General features: G+C 39.6%; 1 long non-coding RNA gene across 1 annotated transcript; it reads left to right on the top strand.

Moving 5' to 3' along the window:
- Positions 1-7,297: 7,297 nt before the first annotated feature.
- On the top strand, positions 7,298-17,076 carry LOC116786050. Its single transcript, XR_004356807.1, has 4 exons — positions 7,298-7,562; positions 9,018-9,152; positions 15,420-15,521; positions 16,648-17,076. It is a non-coding gene; the product is annotated as an uncharacterized LOC116786050 (long non-coding RNA).
- The last annotated feature ends 2,039 nt before the right edge of the window (positions 17,077-19,115 follow it).

Here is a 19,115-nt window from a genome sequence, read left to right as displayed (position 1 = left end):
TGAGCCACTAAGAAGTTTTATTTATTTTAAGTTGGAGCAGAGTGTAGAACACAGTGGTATGTTGTAGGATCTGGTTCTCATCCTTCTGAAAGGTAAGCAGAAAGTATTCTCCAGGAATTGTTTTCAACAGGCAGCAGTTTACTCCTACCCTGGCAAGGTTACCAGTGATGATACATGGTAATGCATTAGTAAAACACACTGGTAATCCAGTGTGTAATCACTTTCGATGTGAGGTATTTAATGAGTTAAAACTGTAGCTTCAATCCAGAATTTCCTTCCATTGAGTTGGTATGGAGCACAAGAACTTCTTTGTGCTACAATTATACCTTCAGTGATTCACAAGGTACCAAAAAACCCTTTTTCCCTTTGCTGTAGGAAATCTTTAATGTGGATCAGGAGGAAAAGATTTCCAATCTGCAGCAGGACTGTGCCAGGACCAAATTTTTAACCTCATGTTTTAAATGGGTAGTTCAGACCCTGTCTGGTGAAAGGACCAAATTTTTAACTTCATGTTTTGAATGGGTAACTCAGCCTCCATCTGGTGGAAGTTGGGCTCAGGCCATGCATCATGGGCAGGTGTTAATCGTTCCCCTTAGTGCTGGTCTGAGCACCTGAGGGCCTGGCAGGGAGTGTGGTTAGGCAAACAGTGGGATTTCCAGAGGCTGTGCTCAGGAGCACCTATTACTTAGGTGACTGCAGCTCTGTACAAGATCAGGAGGTTTCTTCTAAAGAAAAAGTAATTCTTCCTTTCTGCCAAATTCTACTCAGTGCACATGTGAAAGATCAAATAAATTCCAGTGCTTTCTAAAACGGGAAGTGATACAAGTTTAAAATAATGGAGTTAGTGCTACACTGAAATGATTTAACCTTGGTTTCCTCCGTTGATGTTTTCCTACAGATTAAACTATCCCTTACTGTTGCCCTTTTGGCTTGCAACTCCTGGTGCTGTTGTGAAAAGTTTTCTGAATAGCCAGTTGTAAGCAGTCAGGCTGGGACTATGTACCAGTCTGTTGCACAAGGTTCTTTGCTTAAGTGTCTTTCACCTCTGTCCAGCTTCCGGAAACTTCAGGGCTGGGAGAACAAACCAGTCAAGATCATGATGTATTAAACAAGTATGTATAAAACCTGGGTTTTTTTATATCTGACACCTTTCCCACAAGCCGTGGCAGAGGCATTTTCATAGGAGGAGCTGTGGTGAAGTGTCCTACAACTCAGCAGTTTGCCTTTTGACAATTTGCCCTTTGGTCATGGAGCAACATCCAGATTTCTCATGGTCAGCCGAGCCCTGTGGGCAGCTCTGCAGGCAATTGTATGGAGTCACCAGGTCAGTGAAAGGATGTTTTCTGTGTATTTTATCCAGGGAAGAAAAGACATTAACTAAATGATACATCTCCTTTATTGGTCAGCACAGCAGCTCTTCTCTCAGCTCAAAAGCCCTAGATAAATGCAGAGGAAGTCACTTGGATTAAATTTAAATCCAAGATTTAGTTCGGCAGATGTCCCTTTCAGAGCATTCACAGGCTATTAGGGGATCAGCACACTGCAGGGCAGATCTCCTGCCCTGTGATTCCCTAAGTGTTGTGGATCACTCTGGCTATTGACTTGTGGCCACATCTTCCCCACTTCTTCTGCCACAGTTGCTGCTCCACCTTGCACCCCAGAATTAATAGTTAAGCAGAAGATTTGAAACAAGATGCAGTACCTCATGCTGTTGTCTATGTTTTGTTGTACGTTTCTGTGGTGAGATAGCTCGCTTACTGTGTGTGCCAGTAAAAACATCTATGATTCCTGATGTCTTGCTTTGGGAACAAGAGCCCAGCTCACAGGAGCTGAAATGGAAGTAAGTACATGACCATGGTGCAGGATTTTCCCTGGATGGGAAATTCCAACCAGGCTTTTATGATGAGTTGACTTTTGTACTGCACAAAACACGACCATCTTATTGAGACTGGTAACCCACAGTTAGTGCATCTATTTGTGTGTCCAGGAGAATAAATCTACTCAAGTCAGAAGTTTTACTATAAATTTAGATATAGTCATTGTGCTCCCTTCCTTAGAAATTTCCTCATTTCCTCACGCCATCCCTGCCTTTTTTTTTTTTTTAAATTACAGTGCTATGCTGCTGTTACAAACTTGAGCAATTAACCATTTAGGATAATATAAAGGAAGTGAATAATTACAAGTTTCATAATTTTTAGTCCCCTTCATGACAGATATTAGCCCTGTAAAATGTTAGACCTGCAAATGCAGCAAAGGCACTTGGCCTTTTACATTTATATGTAATAAAAATAATTTACTCCTTTAGCAAGCAGTAAATTCAGCCAGAAAAAGACACCTTCAGACAGACCTAATGTTGGACCTCTGTAGCTTAAGTTTAGAAATACTTTTGATCAAAGAAGTGCTGTGGGAAAATTAAAAATACCAGGTATTTCTTTTTTTAAAAAAAGTTGACACATTTGAACTTTTTATTAGTGTTCTCATTGCTTTTTTTTCCTCATTTGAAAGATAACCATAAAAAAGGTTTAGTATATTTAAAAACACCAGCTATGAGAAAACAAACATGTTCCTACATGTGCAGCTTGCTTTGCTCGTGCTTTGTTTATGATATTTTGTAAAAAGTATGCAGAAGGGTCGTGAATGTATTTGAAAGAAATTATCCATTCTTAATCAAATATCCTTCTAGTATTACTGTAGCTCTAGCAAAAGGCAATGTTTAATGATCAATAAGATCATTATACAAGCAGTAATGAGATTTCCTTTTGAAACAGAGCAGCTTAGAGAAGCAATCAGCTACAGACAAGCCTGCAATTTTGGGGTCTTAAGTTTAGCCGATAACATTTTTTTTTCCTCTGCTCCTGGCAGCAGGGAGATTTTGTGCGTAGGAGAGTGAAAAGCATCAGCTGAAAGATACATCTTCAGATTACTACATGGAGAGCAAAAGCCGTGAAGAGCAGTTGGTTAGACACAGTTCTTCGTGTTCAGAAGTGATCTTTTTGCTTTATTCATAAATAGGAACGTTCACAGGTGCAGGTGGTTTTATATGAAAGACCCTGATCCAAAGTCCACTAAAGCCAGCATAAGGACTTGTGCTAACTTGAGTGGGCTCTTGTCTCAGGTACTGGTTTTGCAGTTGAGAATTCTGGCAGGACCATAATGGCTCATTTAGTTGAAGCATTTGGAATTACCTTTCCTGGTGCATTTGCTTCAGCATTTCATGTAAGTTATGCTCAGTCCTGAGCTACCTAGCAGACTATTTGCTTTATCTTAGCACTTTTGTTTATGAGAAATTGGCCAAAGTAATAAAATGTAGTTACCATAGAGAATGCATTTATCCTAATAGCTTCTCTGACTTAGTGCAATGGAGTAAGGAGGAGCAATGATGCTCTTCCCAGCTCATAGGGAGTTACATGCACGCATGACATTTCAGCAAAAATTCTTGATGAGTAGCCAGAGGACCCATCGTCGTTCAGAAGATGCAGTTCAGCACAGAGATGCTGAATGGAGGTCCTTGGTATGTCAGCAGATGGCTGACTCATACCCGTTTGAGGTCTCTATACTGATGCTTTGTTTCCCATTACATCCTGCAGAAACTCTTCATGGAATTGAAAAACCACATGCCCAAGTAGAGCCCATCAGCTGCTTTTCTTATTTCAATTCATGTCTTGTTATATCTGTTTAAAAGAGAAGTAAGAGTTAAGAAATAAGTTGCAGAAAATAAGAGAGCTTTGTTCCTCATCCTGTTCATGTGGACAAAGTATTGATGAAAACTGGAGATGCTGTCTGCTTACATTTGGATAAAGAAATCACGAGGTTTCATCCCCTTGTGGGCCTTTGTGATTGTATCACATTGCATGGACAGCTATGTAAAGGAATCAGATGTGCTTTATGAGCAGGGGAATAATCTGTGATTCACAGAAAGAGGTCAATGCAATTAGTGAAATGTTAAGCCTCATAATGTAATGTAACATGTGCTGTCTGCCTGATTCCATCCACATCAGTTTCAGAAGGGATAACACACAAATGTGTTACTTAACAAGTAAATAAAAGCTTCTAAGGAGAGCCCTCTCAAAAACATGAAGCCCCTTCATCTCATGAACTAGTCTGGTCTCACTAGGAAGCTCCCAGGGAATCCTGAGCAGGCACAGGACCTGGGTAGGGAGGGCACACTTCCTGTTTGCAGATATGAACTGAAAGGCTGAAGGAAGAGAAAATATTCACTTCAACAGTTTGAAATATGAGAGTTCTTAAAAAAAAAACCCTCTTCATGCCGTGCTTTTTAATTCCACAAAACGAATCATTCGATGTCACAATCACTCTCAAGAAAACTAAGGTGGATTAAGAAGAACATGGTGTAAAGACTTTGTGGGTTTGGGGTTTTTTTGGAGGTGGTTTTGTTGTTTGCTTGGTTGTTGTGGGATTTTTTTTGTTTCTTTTCTGGATTTTTGCTATAAGAGAAGTCTTATTTTCCTGGAAGTATATGGGAGTGATCTGTCAAAGTGAGCAAGACTAAAGGATCAGTGTCTAAGCCTTAGTTATGTTACCACACAAAAGAGCCGCAGGTGACTTGCGTAGCCCATAAGCTCAATATTTCACCCTGCCTGAAAACCAGAATGCTGCTTTTAAAGATGTAAGGCTTCCCCATGGCTCCAGTAGTGACTTTCCAGCACCAACTGCTCTAATCACAATAGAAACCAGTACTGGTAAAGCCAACATAAATGCAATAGGGGAGTGCTTGCATTTGTTTCCAGATGACAGAACTTAGCCAGTTTCATAGCTAGCCTACCTCTAAAGCTCACTGTGTCTCCAGGGTATTGGTATGGTGAAGGAGGTTAGAGGAAGTATAATATATATCAGAAAACCCTATTGAAAATACCAGGTGAGGAATTAAATTGTTTAGATGAAACACTAGATGCCTTTGATTAAGGGTTAATTTTGAGGAAGCATTAGCATCAAGGGATGGAGGCAGTTCTCAGAACTTACTGAAGAGACAGGAGGAAGAAATGGTAAATCTTTGTGCACCAGAAGAAATTTGAACTCAAAAACAAGGGAAGCTTGAGCATGGAAGTTAATGCACAATTAACAGAAGAGAACAGAAAATTGCCTTGGATTTATGAGCAAGGAACTTATTCATTTGTTCTTTCACGCTTAAGCAGAAAGGGACTCTGCCTGTTGTGCTTCTCAAAGACCAAAGTACAAATATTTGGATTGCTAGCTGTTCTTCTTCCTCTTTGAATTAAACAGTAGTCTGAGGTGCTTAAACAGAAGTTATTCAGGTGTTCTTTGTCTGAATTTATACTGGGTATGGAAAAAGCAAAGCAGGTAGGTAAGAGGGGTTTAGCCCCCTCTATTCTTTGCTCTGTTCATCTGCTCAGTGGTTTCTGAAGCTGCAGCCAGACAGCTCTTGCCCACGTGCAGCTTCATCACCCGTGTTCCCAGAGGAGGTGACTGTGCTGTGGTGAGCCATGTGCAGCATGAGGTGACATTTCTGTCTGGCTGGGGCTCACGGAGACTTCAGCTAAGGTGTACTGCCCCACCCCTTGGTGCAATCGCTTGGCCTCCCAGCCTTTCCCTCACATCCTTTTTTGGGTGAATGCTGTGTTAAGACCTACAGGCACACCTTCGAGGGTAATTGCTTCCGGTGGCTTGAAGCTCTGAGTGTAAAGTCCCAGGTAACTGTGTGCGGTCGGAGCTACAGTGCTAATTTGTCCATAGAATGCAAAGAAGCACAGAGCTAGGTGCAGAGACCTGGAGGACATTTCTAAAGCTAGTTACAAATATTTTACTGCTTCGTCTCTGTCTTGTGCTTCTCTGTAGTTGTTGTAGGCCCAGAGGTTAAATATTAAAGCAGTGTCTTTTGTGTAGTGGCTTAAATAGCCGCAGAAGGGGAAGGGAGGTAGCATTTGTTTGATATCAGACAGGTGTAAACTGCAAAAATAATTAAAAATTAGCAATTACCAGGCATGATTATAATGAGAATCAGTTGGGAAAAGCTCTGCAGGGAGAGTGACAGGGTTGCCTTTGGCTTCAGACTCTCCTCTTGCAGCTCTGGAGAACAGAAGGGTGTTTGCACTTTTACTCAGATGCCAGAGAGCATAAAAAAGCCATGCCAGCATGGTGCATGAAAGGATGATCTGGGTCCAAATGCAGTTCCCAGCAGCAGTTGCACTCTGTGTTCCCACTATGAAAACCAGACACAGTGGTCATTATGAAAGGGCAGAGCAAAACTTCAAATGCTTTCTCTTTGCACTGGTTCTGTAGAGACAATATGGAAGAAATACTGTCTTTTCTGGTAATAAGCTCATTTTAGCTCTGGGGAGATATTTGGAAGTATTATTGTGTAGACAAGATGTGTACATCAGCAGTAACCAACCAGAGATATTTGCTCATAATGGCACAGTTACAAAGGGGCAGAGATGGCACTGAGCAGAGTGACATAGCTGCAAGAAGTCACTTTGGGGTAAAATGAACTTATATAAAACCAATTCAATTACTGTTTTCTATCCGTGTAAAGTTATTCATCAACTTCAGTGATTTGAACTTTAATTCATATAAGGACCAGAGCTTACCCTCTCAAGATTCCTGAATTTTTCCTTTTCTCCTCAGGATAACAAAAAATAGCATGAAATGCCTCCAGCTTTCCGGAGATGAGCTTTTCAAGGTCAGTATCAGTATTTTTATTGCCTCGCCAAAACCCAAATATGTTCCACATTCCACCTGCTTCCCTTCCAGAAGTCTGAAATGATTAAGATTCCTGTTTGGTGAGTTGTTCCTAAGAGATTTTTGGTTTTGAATTCTTGGTCCTCCATCAATCATGGTATTATGAAAATGCTTATTTCTGCCATCCCTCCTCCTTCCAGTGTTCTTTTCAGGAGGTACAGAGTAGCATAACAGTCTCTGAGAAATATTAAGACTTTCAAATGGCCAGTGTTCTTCAATTATTTATTTTTCTCCTTTTTTTTTCCATAAACTGCAGATGTTTAAGAAGTGATAATTAGAAGAGCCTCCTGTTTTTGACAGATGCTGCCCTATAACTGACTTCATGTATCCAGCAAATACTGACTGTGAGGACTGTAAAGAGTTATTACACATATTTTGTCCTTAAATTTATAGCACTTTTTTTCATTGTTAGTTTTAAAATACAGAAATTCTTGGTGACAAACTGCAGTGGTATTTGCAGAGCAGTTCACTTTTCATGGTTGCTGCACAGGTTTTGCATGACTTGCATTTCACCAGAAATGGTTCTGGGTTTGGGTGCAAGTGGTGTTTGAAAGTCCTTAGTTAACAGAATAAAAAACAAAACAAATGAAAAATTTGCAAGTGCATCATCTGAAAAGACCAAGCTCTGTAGTGTTGTAAACTTTGATATTTTCATCATTTTCTACTGCAGGAAGGAAAAATACTTGGATGGTGATGTAAAATAGTTTATTTGAACATATTTTGGACCGTTCTGTCTACCCTCATAAAATTGCAGGAAAACATAAATTGCTTCAACTACAAGTATTTTGATCCTTATCCAAAATATTTACTGTAATCTTAAGGCTTTTGCAACATTGTCTCTATTGGTAAGTGTATTTTTCTTGGCAAAAATAGATATTCTTTTCCAAATACCTGTGTAAGTTGTCCTTGTCTCCATTATGGTTTTTTATTTTACTGTTTCAATAACTAAGATTATTTCTTACCTGCAAATTCCTGTGGCGTTCTGACCTATGCAGCAATGTCTTACTACATGGCACAAGGTTTGACGTACTATTTTATACTAATCATCAAAATTGTGAATATACAGCAGCCCACAAGCTGTAGAGACTCCCCTCTGCCCACTATATGTTAAATAATCACTGCACTTCTTCAGAAGTGCAGTAAGAAACTGAGAAGAGATAAATGGAGACAAAATAATGTATCTGTATTCTTTTCTGTTGCTCAGCTTTTCTGGAAGTCGTGACTCTCCCATCCAGACAGTACTCCCTTTGTTTCCACTGATTCAGAGAGCAGCAGGAAGAGAGGAGGAGTGGCCCGTGGAGCCGTCGGTGTTGTTAGGGTGGGGTTGAATGTCAGATGTAGGTCTGAACCAGGCTAGTTTCATAGCTAAAGCAGAGGTACTGGTCCAACCCTAAATGTCATGCTGTCAGTCCGACAGCTTGCCTGCAGGCAGCTTTCTCACCTCGTTACCAGTCTTCTGAGCTGTCTAAATGAGTGATCAGGGAGTTTTTGCTTATCCAAGTAGTCTCCTGAGTTTGTTAGAAGTTACCCAAGCCAACCTTGCCTCACATCCATGTCAGTGTCCCAGCTGATCTACAAACAGCAAGAACTCCTTCTTTCCCATCGTGAAGCAAACAGCAGTAGCTCAGACAGGGCAGAAGACCCCACCTCATGGAGTTGTGAGAGTCACAGTCAGTGGCTGGAGTCAGAGAGTCACAGTCTACAGTTGAAGCTAAGTGAGAGCTGAGACAATTGAAAAACAATCCTGGCCTGTGTGCAAGCAGGCTTGCAGGCTTGGTGTATGACCGAGAGAGAGACAGAGAGCACTTGCTCAGGTACTGCTGTCTCTTTTCAGTATTCCCCAATATGAGATGATGCTGCAACACTTTCTTCTGTGCTGAGTGTGAAAAGTGTGGTGTCCTGAAGCCATGAACGCTGTCTGCTCATCACTGCAGGATACATGCAGGAAACATTACAGAATGTGGTTCACTGCACTATGTATGTCTCTTTGTCCATACAAAAATGCTCCCTGCTGAGCACTTTCTGCTTGGAAATTTCCACTTTCATTAAGATGTCAGTAAACTTACTAAGTCTCTTTTAGTTTTCTTTTAGCCAAACTCTGCTTTTATACAGGCTTTCAGTAATACACTTCTGTTTTTCCTCTAAAGAAGCAGCAAAATTATTGGACAGTTCTTCTGACTTGTTTAGCACAGTATTAAATAAATAAAGGTATATTTGTGTTCTTGATATATAATATTTTGCAAATTTTTGACAGCTGTTGAGTTAAAGTAACTGAAATTAAAGATATAAATTCATTCCAGGAAGTTGCTGTAAAAACAAGAGGAACAATGTTGTCTGCCTATGCCTTGTACCACTGATCTCTTACCATGATCGAGGATTGTTCTGATGAGAAAGGAAATTACTAGAGTCACAGATGATGAACTCTAGCTAGTGAGGTAAGGACCTCTCTTTTCTGAGTTGTCTGTGGAGGTTTCTATCCCCAGGAGAAGCTGAAGAGTCACATTTCTATTTCCAACCTGAGATGGATCAGTTACATTCTGATAGAAAGCAGGGCCTTGAGGACCCTGCATGAGACACAGCACAGTGCTCTGGAAAGAAAGTACAGTAAGAGTTTATCTAGGAGTACCATTATGTGCATGTTTGAAAGCAAGGTAGAATTTTGTTACTTGCAGAAGTACATTGCTGATTTAGTTACTCAGTGGTTCAAAAATGCATTTGCATTCTTCAGGGGAAAAATAAAAGTAAAAAGTTTTAGCTGCATCCTCAAAGTTTAGCCAAAACCCAACCTTTCTCACTAGGTTTGTTTTACCTAGACCCTTTTACTCCTAAGCAGAGAACTTAGGAATTCTGAAAGTAATCACAGGCAAGGCAAGGGTTATCTCTTTTAGTACAGCAAGTTGCTGGAAAGAGGATTTGCCCTTCGTATGACTTTGATTGCACACACTTTAGCTGACCACTAAAGCCGATGACGTGTTTGTTCCATTGCTGAAGCTATCTTTGACCTCATTTCTTCACATTATACCCAACTAGAGGGTAATCGATAGGATCTATTTGCAGTTACTTGTAGCCCAATTAAAACTACAGACAATCCAAAAAATGATGCTACGTGTGCAAGAATGTAGCAGTCAGTAATAAAATAACTCTTTTGTGTTGCTGGTGCAGATTATGGTCTTAAGAGTAGTTTAGGTTGGAAGGAACCTCTTGAGATCTAGTCAAGTCCCCCTTGCTTAAGCAGGGGCAGCAAGAGCCAGTTGCTCAGGACAATGTCCAGTTGGGTTTTTAATATCTCCACAACCTCTCTGGGCAACATTTTTCTCTATTTTACCACCTTTACAGTAAAAAAAATGTACTGGAGCTGGTGAAGGTACACTCACCAGAAGCAAGAACCTTAAACTCTGGACTTGTGCTATCATCTGGGCAAAGTTGTAATACTTATGTACATTATACAAATTTATGACTTATTCCAGGAAGGTACTGCACAATCTAAGTTTCTACAGCACTTGATATGAGCTCTTCGCACTAAGCAAAAGACTTCTGAACACTATACAACAGAAATGTGAAAACAACCTGCCCTGTTCATGATTATGTTAGACTTAAACCCACTTATTCCTACAGCACATCCCTGCAGTGCCAAATGGTGATGTTAATTTTTAATAAACTGATAGAGAAGACAGATCGTGGATGTTAAAACCACTGACATTTTCTCATTGCAGCTATTTTTTCTCCTCTTCCTGACTGGGGCACTGTCCTGAAAGCAGTCTCTTCTCTCAGTTTGAAGTTGGTGACTCTCTTCCTAGTCACAGGATGGGAGGGTTATTTAGAGAGTCCTGAATCACTCTTTGATTCTGAAATAGTGAAGGCAGAACCCTGGAAACAAAGTTTTGTGTTATTATGGATGACATACATGAGGAAATGTGATTCTCAGCTTATGAGAACTGGATATAATCAGCCTAACTTATGAAAGTTTATGAAAGTGCTGCTGTAAATTGATTCACCAGAAGAAGTATTAATTCCTAGAGATAAGTATCTGTCAAGCAAAGAGAACAAAGACTGCTGAATAAGTAATCGAGCTGAATTAGTCCTCTATGCCTCAGAGAAATAATGGAAATTGATATTCAAATAAAAATGTCTTCAAGTAGCACGTAGTTTAAATTTAAAAAATTAACAAATCCCTCCCAAGTCAATGGAAACTATCAGTAATTTGGTGAGTCCAAGTGTTTACTTATCCTCATTCCAGAAGAATAATTGTTTTCATCTTCCAGAAGCTAAGGAATTGGTTTAACTAGCCTCGAGTGTTCAGAGTGAGACTAGTTTCTTCAGACCCTGTTTGCCAGTGCTTCCCAGCTGGCATTTCCAACACTCATGTCATGGAAGTTCTTCTGCCTCCCACTCCTGACATACCACTCCTACATGGTAAGTAAAGCTCTAGTCAACGTGCCAAATATATCAGGCCCTTGGAGAGTCAGAACAGCAGCTGTATGAGAGCTGATGCAAGGTGTCCTCTGAAGGCAGGCTAGCAGCAATCGAGCATTGCAGTGTGTTCATCCCATTGAGAGGGGCATATCTGCCACAAGAAATGGTCCTCCACATGTGACCTCAATTTACACATTTGGGGTTTTCATTAGTCAGACAGATTTGATTAAGGCAATTTCTCAACAGTTAAGCAGCGCAGCTAAATGCAGCTGTTGGGGCTTTGTGCTGGGACAGGAAGACAGAGTAGTAGCTTGAAGAAGCTTCAAGCACTGTAACATTTATGTCAGGATCACTTTCCAGGAATGGATAGAAATGAGACTCTGACCAACAGACATGGATCTATCAGGGAGAATGTGAAGCGCTGTGGACTTTGGCTGCTTCTGTGTAAAAGACAGATGAACACCTAAAATATAAGATATTATAAGCTGTTTTGAGATTAATATTTCCCCCGGCATACTTGGCTTCTGGGTAACTATTACTCAGCTTATTGAAAGCCAGTCATTCACTTGTAGTTCCAGTCATTCCCCTTCATTGCCAGCAGGGTTCTCGCCAAACTGAAGCTAGATCCGTGGTGCTGGTCAGACTGACTGGCAGCGGATGTCCTGCCTGAGAAAGGCAGTGGGCTGCCTTTGCAGGTGTCCCAGGGTGGTTGAACATGACCTGCTACACACTCAGGGCTTTGGGACTCCAGAAAATAGTATATGCTTTTACAGATTATTCAACCTCAAAAGCTGCCATCATATTGATTAAATGAAATAACAGCGTGGGAGAAGACCTAAATCTACTCCTAATTAATAGGGCAAAAAATCATTCTATGGGCAGCAAGCTATTGCCTTTTGTAAGTCCTGGTGAATGTCCTTTGAAAGAACTCGTGGTGGTCAGTGTCAAAAGCAGGATAGTGCTGGGTGAAACTCAGCTCTGACTGCAACTTGTACAGCTTCGATACGAATAAGGAATGGTTTCAGAAGCGCTGCAAGACAGGCTTCTATAAATTATTGACACCTCAAAAGTAGGGCAGGGTTAATGTCATTATGTCACTTCCAAAGAATATTTGTAAATCACAGAAGAAAACATGACAGATTATCAATGAATAAGCATAAGGAATAATGGATAAAACCGTACATAATTAAATCCAAGGTAAAAAATCAAGCATTTGTTATAGGAGCACTTCTTAAGGAAAGCTAAGGCAAAGTAGTCTTTGGAATATGTGCATGGCAACTGGGACAAAAGTTAATATAAAAAACAGAAAACCAGTTTTCCAACCCACATCTATTGCAAATACTATCTGCAGTAGAAAAGATATACACATACTTTTTGTAGGGTTGAATCTTAACAAATTCCTTCTCTTATTGCTAATGTTGGAATCCCATTTGTCTGAAAGGAATGTTTCTAGTTATATATTCATGAAACTGCATCATGAACTGAAATGCATCATGGTTAAGTGCTCTACAAAATCTAGATGTAATTGAAAAGCTTGATAGAATAAACTATAAATAACTTCCTTAAAAATCAACTTCATTTGGAAACTCATGCTTGAGTGCACGATCCCATTTTCCATAAACATCCACTCAAATTTACAAGTTGCGTGGAAAATGAAATTATTATTGCAAAGCCACAAAAGAGCCTCATTTTGACTTAAATTTTCCACATGTCCAGCATGTCTGTGCTGATTTCCTTGGTGTTTCATGTGTAGTTTCAGCTTCTAAAATGCCTCACTGCACTGAAAATGTTTCAGCTTTCAGCTCTGAGGAGATTGAGCTCTCCTGCTAGGAAGTGCTTGTGCACTGGCAAAAGGTGCTGCTGAGGATGGATTTGTGAATGGTGCTTGCCTCCTTGTCACAGTTTGTGAAGCCCCTGTGAAAGCAGGGCTTTTAGGCACTCAGGAAAGACCCCCTGGCCGGTACAATTGATCTCACTGCTTTGCATGGTCTGGTGAACTCGTTCATGGTATTGGTTTTATATATGCTGCATCTTTTAAAAATAATACTGTTTTCCACTCTTACTGTGTGTGGCTAATACAAAATATCTGTGCCTGCTATCTTTTGAATATCAACACAATATGTCTCATAAGAAACATATAAAATGACTAGGCAATGAAGCAATTAATTGATTTTATAATGAAGCATGAAATCAAATAGACTTTGAGATAGAGTTGAGTGAATCTGGTGTCTGATCTGATTAAGATCAATGTTATTTTCTGCTTGTTAGAGGCCAGGGGCTGCTGGTGAAGTCATTAGTTTTAGTTTAGTGGTCATAGCACATTTTGACAGGTTTTACTTAGTGGTATTCAAGCTACAGCTCAGTCTTAAGGGTCATCAGTGCAATAGTGATGTGGTTGTTTTGGTGTTTTCAGATTTATATCAGAAAACAGGGACTGCAAAAAACTTTCATGGGTTTACCTTTTCATCACAGAAAAAGTTCTTTGCCGAGTTGGAATGGTGAATCCATCGTCTCCTTATGGGTAAACACATGAGTGTACTTTGAAGAAATATTAAACATCAGTAGAGTCACAAATTTCTTTGGTTTGAAATCATTTCAATGAACAGCATTTCCAAAGAAATTCAAGATACCTAGCTGCTTTTGCTCTGTGGTGTGATTTGGTTTTGTTTTCTTCATGGTGCTTTCCATGGAACGGGCAACCTTGGAAAGATGAATTTAAGAGGGCAAGGCTTCTCTGCCAGGGAGATGTTTTGTATCCATCTGGTTCCCCATGAATTTGTTTGCACAATCAGGACGTAGTTGAGAAATGTCTTTAAAAGGTTGTATCATTGAGTAGTGACCCGGGTGAAGAAATGTTCTTTACCTTGAAGTATAAGCAGATAGTGTTAATAGAAGAATTTCTAGGAGAGTAATAATTACACTCATCTGATACATGCTACAGAAATCTCTCAGATGGAAGGGGACTATTATGAGAGCTAAGCAGGATTTGGAATTGCTCATAAACAAGGAAGTCTGGTATTTGCATGAAGAGCTTTGCTGATATGAAATGCTCTTGTTTCAAAGACTTTTCCTGGGAATCAAAGTTCTTAAAAGCCAAGAATTTACCAATGTAGAGGTATTTTCAATGTCAAGGAGATATTTTCATGCTTCAGACTTTGTAAAATGCACATGACTTCTCCCAAGGCACTTTGTAACTTATCCAGATTTTCCCATTTTCAGTGCTTTGCAGGGGTGGCCAAGGGAAAAAGCATCCTTTTGAAAAAAAGAAATCTTACAGATATTCTTCCCTTACCAAAATAATTTTCTAGTGAATCACCTTCTTTTCTATGACTCCAAAGAAGTTCAACCGGAGAGATAGTCGTAATATCAACCCTGGATGAGAACAGGAGTCAACATATTCCTTCTGGGGCAAAGGGAAAAGTAGTTTTCTATTTTGTTAACTGCCAGGAAGTGAATCATATCAGTCAGTTCAGCAAAATGAAATACACTAATTTCTGTATGAGCCAAGCTGAAATGAAATTCTGTTGTTTTGTTTGTTTGTTTTGAATAGTCTAGTCTAATACAGTAAATTTCCCATAAAATCTGCACTTTCCTGGAAAGCAGGGAGCTCTTGTTTAGTTCTGTGTAATACATTGAAGAAGTCTTTGCTAAGTTCTTGGGTTTAGCAAACCTTTGAATGTTGAGTAATATTAATACATCTCTGCAACATCATACTGGTTTTTTTTTTTCATAGCATTGCTGACTTTCTAAGTTATAACTAGGAAGCAGAAATAAATGTTTTAAATTTTTAGCCAGGGTAGGAAATGTGAAAACAAGCAAGAGATTAAGTATAGAAAATATCTGTGAATATGTTTTAGAAGACAGCTTAAGAGAGTTCTTAAGCAGGTAGGTCAAAGGGGAAGAGTACTCATACAATCAAGTATGGCTGCAAAAATAAGTCCATTTAAATAATTTCTAGCATGTTAATACATTTTTAGATGTGTTAAACTTAGAGTGATTTATCCTTCATTTGCCAACAGGTTTTAAAGTGAGGCTGAATGGGATTTTGCTGCTGGAGAGCAAGAACGTTGCACTAACCCTGGGATGCGAACTGTCTCAGCAGCCCATTTGCTAAGGGAGGATATCTGTCAGCTGGCTAGCTATGGTTTCTGAAGGGTATGTAAGGTGTCAGTTCTTCTGTGAAATGTCTCTCCCAAACAGTAGCACTATTTTAAGATCATAATGTGGTAGACACTTTACTATGAGAGAAGTGCTATCTCCATAACTCATTGTCTTTTCCCTTTTCACAGGTTAATCAAATTTCATCAGTTCTTCACAGCCCAGTGGAATCATCACAGACCCGTTATATTTAGCTGAGTCATGCTGCTTTGTATTCATGTTTTGAGCTATGGGTGAGTGCAAAGCAGTAGGTGAATATAATTTTGTGAATGTAATACCATTTCATGCTAGACCTTACAAACAGAAACAACACTAGCTTTGTTAACAGAATTTCCTTGCTCTTTGTACTAAGCAAGAACCCTGAGAGTTTGAAGTGTCGTGTAAATCTGTTAGCTAATGTATGCTAGCATGTTTTAAGAAATGTGGCTTTTACTACAGTAGTAATACTCTAAAGGTTTAACCAATGTTTGATATAGTTAACATCAGAAATATATGTATGGATACTTCTTTGCTCTTAATCAAACTTAACTTCATTCTTTAAATGGTACAAAATAAATCTGCTTGGCAAACTCATAGATTCCAGAAACTCATGGAAACTATTGGTCTCTTTGGGAATACTTTGCTTTCTATAAAATCTGAAGAATATGCACTAGCTAGGATGCTCACACTCAGAAGTTCTGTTTTTATACTTTTCTCTAAAATCTACCAAATACCCTTTTCCCCAAAACACTGAAGGTTTAGCAGAGCCTTTTTTAACCTCAGTTAATAATGAAATTTACCTCTCAGTATAAGCGTCCAAAGAACCATAGTTTTGGATACTAAATCTAAACCCCAGGCTAAGTCACCTGTGTGCATGCTTCTCCTACCTTGAAGGCAAAAGGTTTTTGGAAGACATTTTTGTAGCAGCATTTGTAAAGTTAAAATTATCAGTTTGCTGACACCCTGGTTGTTAAGGGTGCCGAGTTACCTCTTTTAAACAAAAATGCTTTAGAATAATTACATTTTATAAACCAAAAAACAGTTTTGCATCACCCTGGTTGTTAAGGGTACCGAGTTACCTCTTTTAAACAAAAATGCTTTAGAATAATTACATTTTATAAACCAAAAAACAGTTCTGCATATTCAGTCTTGAGTGTAGTAAAGCTTTTAATGAGACAACTAATAAACCAGACAAGTGGCTGTAATTTTTTCTCCACAATGGAAAAAAAGAGATGCTTTCAACTCTTCTTTGACTTTAATTCTTCTTTTCAATTCTTCCTGAGGGACATGTTACCTGCAGTCTTTTCATGTATGACATTACTGAGAAATACCATGTCCAGAAGATTGTGGTATCAACTCATCCTTACATTTCCTTTCCAGAGGTGGCCACGTCAATTAGGTGGACGCTGAGCAGCTGTGAGATTGGATGAAAGAGTTATGAAATTCTCTGGAGAAAGCAGGAGGCTCTTCAAGTAACACAAAGGCAGTGGTGATCAAGAAGCAGGAAAATGCCTATGCTGGGAAGGGACTGTAGAAATCATTATATGTGCCAAATCTGTCAAGACTGATAATTAGTATTAGCAATAAGTTATGCAGTTATCATCAGATCACAATGAAATAATGACAGCAAGTTTAACAGGATGTTTATGTAGTTAATCCTTTCGTTGATGTATCGTTTGTAAAGTACTACAATGGTAATGAAACTGTCATGCCTCCAGTGAGGCCTCTTAAATGAAATAAAAACAAGTTGGTACATGGCTAAAATTGAAGTTTTACAGTTCTGCATGGTGCTGCTCTATTCACCGTGTCATGTTCCTGTTAGACCAAAACAGAGTCAGGGAAGTCTGAAGTGAGAGGTGCTGAAAGAAACTAGAAAAGGGAGAAGACAGAGCCTCAGCTGCATCTCAGGCAATGCTGCCTGGAGGCAGATGGGGTGAAGGTGCCTGTTACACTGAAAAGTCGGTTTTAAAAGAGTTTCTTTGGAGTCTGTTACAGATGCCTTGGCCAGGAAGAAGAGATTGATGAATTATTCTCTAAGTGGCTGGCTGATGTTTCACAATTGACAGCCCTTGCTCTTATGGGAGACTTTAACCTTTGGGATGTCTGCTGGAATCTCAACACAGTGTAGAGGAGGCAGTCTAGGAGGTTCCTGGAGTGTGTGGAAGATAACTTTCTGTTGCAGCTGGTAAGTGAGCCTACCAGGGCTGGTGTCCCACTAGACTGCCTGTTTACAAACAGAGAAGGGCTAGTGGGAGATGTGGTGGTCAGAGGCCATCTTGGACACAAGCACCAGTAGATGGTGGAGTTTTCAGTAGTCGGTGAAGTAAGGAGGGGTGTCAACAAAACCTTTACCCTGGACTTCTGGAGGGCAGATTTTTGCCTATTCAGGACCCTCACTCAAAGTCCCTTGGGAAGCAGCCCTTAAAAACAAAGGGGTCCAAGAAGGATGGACATACTTCAAGAAAGGAATCTTGAAGGCACAGGAGCAGGCTGTCTCTATGTGCCAAAAGATAAGGCACTGGGGAAGATGACTGGCCTGGCTGAACAAGGAGATTTTGCAGGAACTCAGGGGAAAAAATGAGTGCATACCACCTTTGGGAAAAGGGGCAGGCAACTCAGGAAATGTTTAAGGATATCAGTAGGTCATGCACAAAGAAGGCGAGAGAGGTGAAAGCTCAGTTAGAACTTAATCTGGCCACTTCTGTTAAGGACAACAAAAAGTGTTTCTATAAATACATTAATAGCAAAAGGAGGGACAAGGAAAACCTCCATTCTTTATTGGTTTTAATGCATGTGTGAACATCAGTGTTGTCAACCAACTTCAGCTCTCACTATACATTTCAAATATATAAGCCAAAATGAAGTTTGAGATATAACGGTGGAATCTGGTTCCATGATTAAAGGAAAGTGATTTGTTACTTAGGTCCCAATGGCTAAAGGAGGGGAAGAATAACAAAACTGTATTTGTATCAACAGCTTTTACAGAAAAACATCTTAGTATTTCTCCTGTGTATTATACCAAATCTAAATTTGCCTCTACAAAGTTGAGATGGATGAAATGACTTTTTAGTTTAATTTTTTATTTTATTAATAACAAAACAACTATGGCAGATCTTGCCAGTTGAGCACAGGATTTTTTCCCTCCTTGGATTCTGAAGTTAAACTGTGGCTGCATGACGTGTTTCCTCAGCATTAGCTGCTGTTTTCTGGTAGAGCTGCAACACCGAACTTAATGGTGTGGCTGGACAAACACTGCAATACTAAACATACCTAAGAGCTCACAAACATATGCTGTCTGCCTGACAGAATCTGCAATAGGTTGCTTTGGTTCCTCTGAAGCAAATTTGATTAGTAGTTTTGTATTCCAGTCATAAAAATGAATTCATTTCTAGTCATTCCTTGAATGGCAATATACCATTCTGACTGATGGAGTAGGCAAAAGAGAATTGGATAATCTAACTAGATTTTTTTCATGTCTAGTTTTTTGGTTTCTTGCTGTTCTACTCCTCTCTTTTCATCTAGAAATTAGTTTGGATAGAAGCATAGCTGTTGCTAAGGTGTTTAAACCTCAAAGTCAGGAGCCTTCCTGCCAGGATGTATCTCTGACAAAGAAACATTTAGTTCCTTTTCTTTGTATCACTTGGGAAAAAGATGGGGAAAATGCTTGGGACTGTTGGGAAAAGCTGTTCGTCTGTTATCCTACGCAGCTATATTTCTTGAATTTAATTGTAGCACAGCTTACTTTACAATTTAACATCTTTTTATGCTTCTGAAAGAACAAAAAATGCTTTTTTTCTGTAGGCCACCTTCTTCTGAGCTGAGCAGTCAGATGGAGAGTTCAAAATTGC

This window comes from Chiroxiphia lanceolata, chromosome 4, assembly GCF_009829145.1.
Source record: "Chiroxiphia lanceolata isolate bChiLan1 chromosome 4, bChiLan1.pri, whole genome shotgun sequence".
Classification (NCBI taxonomy): domain Eukaryota; kingdom Metazoa; phylum Chordata; class Aves; order Passeriformes; family Pipridae; genus Chiroxiphia; species Chiroxiphia lanceolata.
Note: the sequence above shows the minus strand (reverse complement) of the source record. Positions and strands in the feature narration are given on the sequence as shown.